The sequence below is a fragment of the Callospermophilus lateralis genome, chromosome 14, assembly GCF_048772815.1.
Source record: "Callospermophilus lateralis isolate mCalLat2 chromosome 14, mCalLat2.hap1, whole genome shotgun sequence".
Taxonomy (NCBI): Eukaryota; Metazoa; Chordata; class Mammalia; order Rodentia; family Sciuridae; genus Callospermophilus; species Callospermophilus lateralis.
Window position 1 is genome coordinate 86,100,018 of NC_135318.1, and position 10,618 is coordinate 86,110,635.

Genomic DNA, 10,618 nt, shown 5'->3' on the forward strand with positions numbered 1-10,618 from the left:
GAGAGAGAGAGAGAGAGAGAGAGAGAGAGAGAGAGAGAGAGAAGAAGAAGAAGAAGAAGAAGAAGAAGAAGAAGAAGAAGAAGAAAGAAAGAAAGAAAGAAAGAAAGAAAAAAAGAAAAAAGAAAATCACAGTGGGAATATTAACTCCATCACCGAATAAGAAGGCCAGAAATGACACTGGGAATTGGTTTCTCAAGGCTGCCCTCCGCTGCCTTTCCCCTTCCCCTATTTAAGGATGGCCCTCACAAAGCCCCTGTGTGTACCTGAACCGACTCAGTCGCCAAGTCTGTGCCAAAGGAGTTCCTAGCTAGGGGAGACGACTAATACAAACACTGATGGTGGCCTTTATGGGGGAATGGGTGGCTCATTCTTAGGAGAGATGCCCCATGGTCCCCAATCCCGTGGAGGCAGGACTTTGGTGGACAAATACCAGGCCTCCAGGTTACTGTGGACATACATCCTCACTCAGCCTCAGGGCTGAGTTTCTGGACTGTGGCAAGAGCTCAGTGATGCTCCAGGGACTGAAGGATGCGCAGAGAAAAAAGGGGGGTGCAGAAAAAAAGATGTGTTTTCCCTCTCTGTCCCTCAAGGCCACCCTGGAGCCTGCAAAGGGTGCACTCGCAGTCACTCCCTCTGGAGAGGGTCCCCCCCCCCCAGGGCAACCAGGACACCTGTGTCTTGCTCTGGGGCACACAATGGGGCTATGGGACCTGCTGCACCAAAACCTGGCGCTCTGACTGCTGGGGACAGGCGGCTGTTGCCAGGGAAAGCAGAAACACCGGGACACAAGCCTCTTTTTTTTTTTTTTTTTTTTTTTTTTTTTTAATTCAGATAACCCCACCTCCAAGTACCCAAGAACTGGTGGATGAGAAGCCAGAAAAAACGGGAGATTCTATGTCCTTAGGGGAGTGAGAAATGAAGAGTCGCCTCCTTTTCCCCCACTCTTTCCCCCAGGCTAAGGGAGAGGACATGGCCTTTATCCCCAGGGAAGGAGCTGGACAGGGAGCTTGGGGATGCAGCACGGAGGCCCAGCCAGAAGGGAGAGAAAGGCAGCTGGCCTCTGCCCTCCTAAAGCGGGGAGAGTGTCTGCCGGCTGCGGGAAGTGGAGGGTCGCAGAGCTGCACACCATTACGTGCAGTGATTTTTTAATGTCAACAGTGGCCAATATTGTTCCTGTCTAAACCTGTCCAGAAACGAGCCGGTCTGGGTCTGTCAGCTGTGAACAGCCTGCAAAAGGGCAAAGATGAAGGTAGGCAGGGCGTGCGAGGCAAGGAAAAAATCCTCCCCGGCGCCAACGGCAACTCAGATGCCGACCTGCGCCCCGACCTCCACCCCTGCGTCCCGACCCCAGCAGCCTGGCAAGGCAAAACAGCCAAGGAAAGGGGGTCGCGGGACAGGAGAGAACCGATCTCCCTTAACAGCCTACTCTCTGCCCTCCCACTGTACACAGGCCCCCACGCCCAGAGAGCTGTCTTGTACCAGCACCGAGGCTTAGCCCGCACCCCAGATCCAAGCTGGGGTAAGGAGAGGCGCCCCCGGCCCTGGAACCAGAACGGGGGCTGTTCCCCATCCTATTGCTATACGGCCAGCCCCCAGTTACTATCCCCAACACCAGCGCTTCCAAGAGGTCGGAGAACTGCAAAAGAGCTCCCTTTAAGAGCTCTTTCAATCCCCGCTGGAGCGACGGAAGCACCCAGGACACCCCAAAAGCCACAGAAACACCCTTCTTATGGCCTTAGTCCCCCCGCATGGTCTCTAGGACTGGGGCCCAAGCTCAGCGCTCGGAAAACAACTGGGCATACCCAGCGCACGCGGGCCTGGGCTGTGGCCCCTACCCTCCGGCAATCACCGGGGCAGCACACCACATAATGGAGCACGGAACTGGTGATTTTCAGGAAAAAAATCCACCAACACGTTTCCAGCAACCTCCGCATGTCCGAAAACGCCGAAAAAAGAAAGCGTGGGGGGGCGGGGTAAACTTGTTGAATCAGTTCTTGCTTCTGTGCTAGCCTCCGCTAAGCCTGGGCGCTCTCCCTGCTCGTCAGCTCCACGGCCCCCCACGCTCAGCAGTGAGTCCCCCTGGAATCCGGGAAAATGCCGAGAGCCCCCCCCCCCAAAAAAAAAAATCTCAAAAAAGTGAATGAGGATGCAAAGCCACGCTGGGGACGATCCTCTCGGCGGAGAAGGGCTGGTTGCCTTTCAAACAGGACCAAGCAGAGCGGGCAGGGCGAGGAGTGGGCAGAAGGCGATGATGCCCGGGGCGGGGCAGGCATGGACCGCGGGCCGCGCTGGCGAGCAGCAGAGGATCTCCAACTTGAGTCGGCAGCCAGAGAGCCGGCAGGAGGCGGCTGACTGATCTCGGAGTGGCGGCTCCAGGCTTCAGGCAGGCAGCTCCTTCCAGGGCCCCGGGAAGGAAGGAGGCACATTTGAGATTGGGGAAGGGGAGGGCAGAGGTGGGGGGATCGAAGGGCCCCTCCCCCCAAATTCCAAATGCTTTGGAATTTGGTCCTTCCTGGTTTTGTTGAAGTCCTGAATCCTTCATGAATGCTTGTGAGGGCCCTTTTTCTTGGAAGTGTTGTGTTTAAGGGACATTCGTGTGTTAGCAGAGTTTTGACACAGGTTGTAATGACCCCAGCAAATCTAGTTCTTCAAAGGTTAAGTGATACAATGGGGGGGGGGGGGTAATCTGTTGAATTTAAAGAACGCTCAGATCAGCATCCTGAGGCAAGTTTCCTCATCTGTAAAATAGACATAATAAAAGCTGCCCTTTGTGAAGCCCTTACTGTCTACCAGGCAGTGTGCCAAATTCATTCTAGAACTGTTCGCTGCTTTAACAAAGTTATTGAACACTGATGTTGCAGAGCATGCTGGGAACACAACACACAACTCTGATAATGAAAAGAAAGGGCTTTCAGAGTCCCAGAAAAAAAAAAAGGCAGATTTGTACAGTGAATCACCACTGTGCAGGGGCCTCATGCTAAAATTTCATCTCATAGTAGGTCTGGGCCTGACTGCCCTCAGGCCCCAGGTTGAAGTTTACCCCAAACTGCTCTCAGAAGCACAAACCAGGGCCCATCTGTTCTTATTAAAAAAGTCTTACAGGTACATTGCACAGATATGTTTCTATTCATTCTACAATCAACATAAGCACCAGACACTCTTTCTTTTTTATTTTTAAAGAGAGAGTGTGAGAGTGAGAGACAGAGAGAGAATTTTTAAATATTTATTTATTTATTTATTTATTTATTTATTTATTTATAGTATTTGGAGGACACAACATCTTTGTTTGTATGTGGTGCTGAGGATCGAACCCGGGCCACACGCATGCCAGGCAAACATGCTACCGCTTGAGCCACATCCCCAGCCCCAGACACTCTTTCAATACTCTTGCCCCAAGATTACCCAAGATTACCAGGGAGTGACCTTGCCATGCTCCCACCTGATTACAATGTGCCCTGCCTCCACCCCATGTGGCTGCTGCACAGTCCAGAAAGCAGAGCTGGCCTGATGTCTTGGGGATGGGTGAGGAAAGAGGAGCTCACTTCCTTGATGGGAAGATGAGAAGGCTTCAAGGAAAAGATACTGCAGTCCACAGCAAATTACCCTCCATTTAGCAGCTGAAAACGACACACATTTGTCTTGCAGATCTAAAAGTCTGAGTTTGGGGCTGGGGTGGTGGCTCAGTGGTACAGCACTTGCCTAGCATGTGTGAGGCACTGGGTTTGATTCTCAGCACCACCACATACAAATAAAATAAATAAAATAAAGGCATGATGGCCATCTACAACCACCAAAGAATTTAAAAATAAAATACAGGTATTGTGTCCATCTAAAATTAAAAAAAAAATGCTTAAAAGCCTGAGTTTGGGGCACAGCATAGCCGCATCCTCTGCTCAGGGGATCATGTGGCTGAAATCGAAGTGTGGGCCAGGCTCTCTCCTTAGGATCTGGGGGTCCTCTTCTAGTTACTGGCAAAATTCAGTTCCTTGTTGTTGTAAAACTGAGATCTTCATTTTCTTCCTGGCTCTTGGCCCAGGTTTTTCTTTGTTACAAGTTCAATTCCACACACAACATGGCAGCTTCCTTCTTCCAAGCTGGCAAGAGAACCCTGAGTGATTGGCTTGAGAGTAACTATCTGGCACTTTTGCAATATGAATGACAAGAGGATTGTTTATAAGAGAGTGGGAAATTTTGGGACCATCCTGCTAGTGACCTATGGGGAGTACAGATCCTCCTTAACATATGGGGTTACAGCAGGGTGGGGTTACAGACTTACCAACTGTAAGTCACAGATACCATGAGGCAAAAACACATTTAGTACACCTACTGAACATACTAGCCTAGCAGCACAGAAACTGTAGAATATCAGTTCCCTTCAGGATCACGTGGCTAATTTAGAGCTGCTGCTGCCTAGCATCTCAAGAACTTGCGCTAGACCCGGTCAAAGTTTAAACTTCAAAATTCAAAGTATTGTTGTACTGAACGCAGATCACTTTTTCAGCATCATAAAGCCAAGCCCTCCTAATGTGAGGGACCATCTCTATAGACTGGTGCTAAAAGCACTCGTTCTCAAGCTACCTTAGCTGGGTTCTGGTGTGACTTATTTAAGTGTGACCAACAGCAACTTAACCTCTTTGTGGGCTTTCTCATTTGTAAAGTGAAAAAATAACAGCATCTTCTTCCAAATTGAGAGGATTAAAAGAAATTAATATACATAAAGTACTCAAATTTGTGCCAGGCACCTAATAAGCATTTAATAAATGTAAGCTATTACTGTTATCTGTTCAACCAGCAATGCCATAGAGAGTGAACATCTGTTATTTTCTAGCTGTGCAGGCTTCCATTTCTTCTAGTAATAACACCCCAGTTTCCCTATGTACAAATATCCCCAGATGGTCTTCGTGAGTCTCCTCCAATATTTCCCCACCCCTTACACTCTGCCTCCCTACTTTACTTGCTGTGGGGAGCAAGCATCTCAGCCCCCCAACCTGACCAGCCCTGTTTCCACTTGGTAAAATGAGAGTCAAACTTCCTCTTGGGTTGGCCAGGCTGATGAACTTAAGCCTTGAAGTTCAGAGGGGAGGGGCCCAGCTGCATTGAGGCTGCCTGAGGATGAAATGGACATAAGAAAGCATAACAGAGCAGAGGTGGGGGCCAAGGAACTCCCAATATCTTCGCTGGAGTCCATGAATTAAGTTATACCTGAAGCCAGAACCAACTGGGCTTTTCAATTACCTGAGATGATAAATTCCTCTTACTTGGTTATTCCTCTTTGAGTGGAGTTTTATTGAAACTAAAAACCTGAAATCTGGAACCAATGATGATGGGTACATAAAATGTCCACAGGTCACCAAAGAAAGAAGCAGGAGCTGATAGAACTAAGTGATTTAGTTGAGGTGATTGAGATGGTCAACAACAGAAGACTCGAGCTTCTGACACCAGATCTACTGTATCAATCACTTATTGTCAGGTTCACAAATCACTCCAAAATTTGGTAGCTAGAAGCAACACCATTTTGCTTGTGCTCAATGCTCTAAACTAGAAGTTTGGGCAGGACCCAACTGTGCAGTTCTGCCGGCCTCATCTGGGGTCATTCGTACAGACAGTTCCAGCATGCTGAGGCTTCGCTGGGGCCACATCATTTAAGAAAACCTCATTGCTTATGCAGTGTAGTGCTGGCTGTTCACATCCATTTGTCTTTGCAGCAGCCCATATTAGATCCATTCACAAAATGGTCTTTGGACTGATGGAGATCCACACCAATAGCTACCAGACATCAGGAGACCCAGGCTTAGCAACCCTATGACATCATTTCCACTGCATTTTATTGGTCAAAGCAAGTAGTACCACCAGGTCAGATTCAAGAGGAGGTGGAAACAGACTCCAGCTCTTGATGGGAAGAACAGCAGAGTCACATCACAAAGGGATGTGACTGTAAGACTGGGAGGAATTGTGGGGACCTTCTTTGCAAATGAAAAACATCACCTACCAACTATTATTAAAACTTATCGGTGGTGCTTAGCATGTGCAAGGCCCTGGGATCATTTGCAGCATTACAAAATAAGAAGAAGAAGAAGAAGAAGAAGAAGAAGAAGAAGAAGAAGAAGAAGAAGAAGAAGAGGAGGAGGAGGAGGAGGAGGAGGAGGAGGAGGAGGAGGAGGAGGAGGAGGAGGAGGAGGAGGAGGAGGAGGAAGAGGAGGAGGAGGAGGAGGAGGAAGAAGAAGAAGAGGAGGAGGAGGAGGAGGAAAAAGAAGAAAAGATAGAAAGAAAGAAGGAAAGAAAGAAAGAAAGAAAGAAAGAAAGAAAGAAAGAAAGAAAAAGAAAGAAAGAAAGAAAGAAAGAAAGAAAGAAAGGAAAGAAGGAAGGAAGAAAGAAAACTGTTTTTGGTTTGTTTGTGGTACTGGGGATCTGGGGATGGAACCTGGGGACACTTTGCCAATGAGCTACATTCCCAGCCCTGTATTTTTCATTTTGAGACTGGAGGTAACAAACTTGCAATCCTTCTGCTTATGCCTCCAAGTTGCTAGTATGGTAGGCATACACCACAATGCCTGTTTCTAACTGCTTTTTTTCCAAGCCTGTTAGGGGTTGAAAGTACTAATCTTTGGTGTTGAAGTCCTAACCTTAGGTTTCTCAGAATGTGACCTTATCTGCAAATAGGATCTTTACAGAGGTAATTAAGTTAATCATTAAAGTAGGCCCTCATCTAGTATCACTGGTATCCTTTTTTTTTTTTTTTTCAAGTTTTTGAAGGAAATGTATTTGTTCAGCAATACCATGATGTTTCTCACTTACATCTGTGACTTACCATCTGGTGCATTATGCTATCATTGAAATTTTATATTGTTTCATTTATTTATTTATTTATTTAGTTCTTATTAGTTATACATGATAGTAGAATGTACTAGGACACATCATACATAAGTGGAGTATTACTTCTCATTCTTCTGGTTTGTACATGATGTAGAATCACATCAGTTGGGCTGGGGATGTGTCTCAACTAGTAGCTTGCTCTGCTGGCATGCACAGGGTGCTGGGTTTGATCTTTAGCACCACATACAAATAGAATAAAGATGTTGTGATACCACTATCACTGGTATCCTTTTAAAAGAAAAAGTTTGGACTTAGATACCAGCCAGTAGTGAAGACACAAAAAGAAGACAGCTATGTGACTGTAGTGATGCATCTAGGAGCCAAAGAGTACCAAGGAGTACCAGCCACCAGCAGAAGTCAAGAAGAGTTTAAGAATTCCCCTAAAGGTTTTAGAGGGAGCAGAACCCCATCCACACCTTGATTTTGGACTCCCAGTTTCTAGAACTGTGAGAAAATAATTTTCTATCATTTGGAGCAATCCAGTTTCTGACATTTTGTTACAGCAGCACCATGAAACTAATCTTGAACCATCCTTTTCCTTGCTCTCCTTCCCTGACTCCTGGTGACTGCTGTTCCTGAAATATTTTCAGTGTTGATTCCCCCAAAAGATGTCATGATTTTTTTCATTAGATATTTCTTCTTAAATTTTAGGTGGACACAATATCTTTATTTTACATTTATGTGGTGCTGAGGATGGAATCCAGGGCCTCATGCATGCTAGGTGAGTGCTCCACCACTGAGCCAAAACCTCAGCCCCAAGATGTCATGATTGATCTTGGGTCCTATTACCCTGCCTGGACCAAGGTCCTGGGATTGGCCAACCTGGTAGTAAAAGAAAAACTCACTCCTTGTTTTCCGCACTTTAGACAGATAAGGAATAAGTAAAAGGTAAGATAGGAGAAAATGACCACAATCTCATTTAATTATTGACATCAACTTTCTGAGGTAGGAACTGTTATTATTCCTATTTTGAAGGTATGGAAACCAAGGCATGGAGAAGTTAGGTAATTCAAACTGAAGCTTCCAAGGAGAAGCTTGGGAGAAAATCTTTGCCAACGACACCTCAGAGAAAGCATTATGCTACTATTCATGATGAGGATTTTAAAACTGAACATGTTGAAACTTAAAACAGTTCTCACACAGCCATAACAATGCTTTCCACAATTGCAGAAAATAAGGGAACTTTAAATAAAGTGTGTGAAAACAATGTTTTTAGGATGTCTGTTTAAGTTTCTTCCATGTTAGTGAAAAAAAGAAGCTTCCCAAATATTTTTCAGAAATGATTGATTTCTATACACATAACATCTCTGCAAACCAACACCCCACCCTACCCCCAAAAAGGCAAGCAAGCAAACAAACAAAAGTGTGTGGGGAATTCACATGCAAAATATTCATTGATAATACTAAATGCTGGTTAAAAAAATGCAGTAAAAAGGGAACATGAATTGATATACATGTTCTGAAAAACAATTAGTCTGTTTTTCATCACTTAACAAAATACCCAATACAAGCTACTTTATAAACAAAAGAGGTTTATTTTTGCTCATGGCTCTGGAGATACAAGGTCTTGAGGTCTCATCTGCTACAAATCTTTTTGCGAGCATCACATGGCAAGAGACAAAACCATGAGGAGTCAATCATAGGAGCTCCATTGTAATGATCTTATTGAATCCTAATCACCTCCTGAAGGGCACACTTCTAAATATCTCAGTCAAATTAAATTTCTACCCTCTAAATCAAAATGGAGATTATATTTCTGCATGAATCTAGAGAGCCAAATCATATTCAGATCATTGCAGTAAGTCTGTATCAAGAACCTCAAACATCTTCATATGTTTTTGCCCAATAATTATACTTTTCATACTCTGTTAAGTTAGTGATAATAACAAGAAGGTGAAGAGTTTGCCTACAGAATGGGAGAAAATCTTTTCCAGCTGCACCTCATCCTGGATATACAAAGAACTCAAAAAACTGAACACCAAAAAACAAAACAAAACAAAACAACAACAACAACAACAACAAAAAACACAAATAACCTAAACAGTAAAAAAGGGCAAAGGAACTGAACAGGCACTTCACAGAAGAAGAAAAACAATCGATCATTGATCAATAAATATATGAAAAATATTCAACATCTCTAGCAATTAGAGCAATGCAAATTACAACTACACTGAGACTCACTCCAGTCAGAATGGCAGTTCTCAAGAATATTAATAGCAATAAATGTTGGTGAAGTTGTGGGGAAAAGTACATTCATAAATTGCTGGTGGAGCTTCAAGTTGGTGCAACCACTATGGAAAGCAGTATGAAGATTCCTCAGAAAACTGTCAAGAGAACTATCATTTGAACCAGTTATCATTCTCCTTTGTATATACACCAAGAACTTAAAATCAATATACTATAGTGATGCAACCACCTCAATATTCATAGCAGCTCAATTCATAATAGCTAAGCTATGGAACAAAACTAGGTGCCCTTCAACAGATGAATAGATAAAGAAAATATGGTATATATACACAATGGAATATTACTCAGCCATAAAAAAGGATGAAATTATGGCATTTCCCAGTAAATGGATAGAAATGGAGACCTTCATGCTAAGTGAAATAAGCCAGTCTTCCCCAAAAAAACAAAGGCTGAATGTTTTCTCTTATATGAAGATGCTAGCACACAGTAAGTGGGGGCACAGAACAGAAGTTCATTGAATTAGACAAAGAGGAATGAAAGGAAGGTAGGGGATGGGAATAGGAAAGACAGTGTAATGAATGGGACAGTACTTTCCTATGTTCATATATGAACACATGACCAAGGAAACTCCACATCATGTCCAACCACAAGAATGGGAAGTTAGACTCCATGTATGTGTGATATGTCAAAAAAATTCTACTATCATGTATATTTAAAAAGAATAAGTAAAAAAAATTGTAAAAAATAGTGATAATTGCAAATGGGGCCAGGCATGGTGGTGCATGCCTCTAATCCTAGCTACTTGGGAGGCTGAGGAAGGAGGATAACAAATTATTAGCCAGTCTTAGAACTTAGTGAGACTCTGTATCAAAATGAAAACCAAGAGGACTGCCTCATACGCACAAAGCCCTGGGTTCAATTCCCTTTACTAAGAGGGAGGGAAGGGGTGGGAGAAGGAAGTACCTCAAAAATACTTAGGAAGATGTTCCTTGCAACAATATTTATAATGGCAAATTACAAATGCACAACAATATGTTGAAAAACCTACTGAAACCTACTATCAATATAATAGACTATTGCACAGACATTAAAATAGGTTTACGAAGACAGAGAAAAGAGCTTAACTTTCTCTGTCAGGTAAGAATCATGGCATAAATTTAAATACATGGTTGTAGTTCAATTTTATAAAAAAGCCACACGCATATTTATATTATTAGAAAGAAAAACACTAAAATATTTACAATGATTATCTCAGGATGGTGAAATTACCAGTGATTCTATTTTCTCTAAATTTCTTACATTTTTTTAAGTTTTCTAAAATGAAAATTTTAACACAGAAACATTTACTTTGAAAAAATTTAAAAGACTGTTGCCTTGAAATTGGTTTGAACAGAGAAAATTAGAAAGTCAAAAACAGCTCTTCAACTGTACAATAAACCCACTTAATTCTTATTTTTATGTGAAACTATGAGGTTCGCTGCTCAGCCAGCCCTCATTAGAAGATTCTCAAAGACCCTAGAAACATATTCCTTTCAGCATATCAAACAGGGGGAAATTG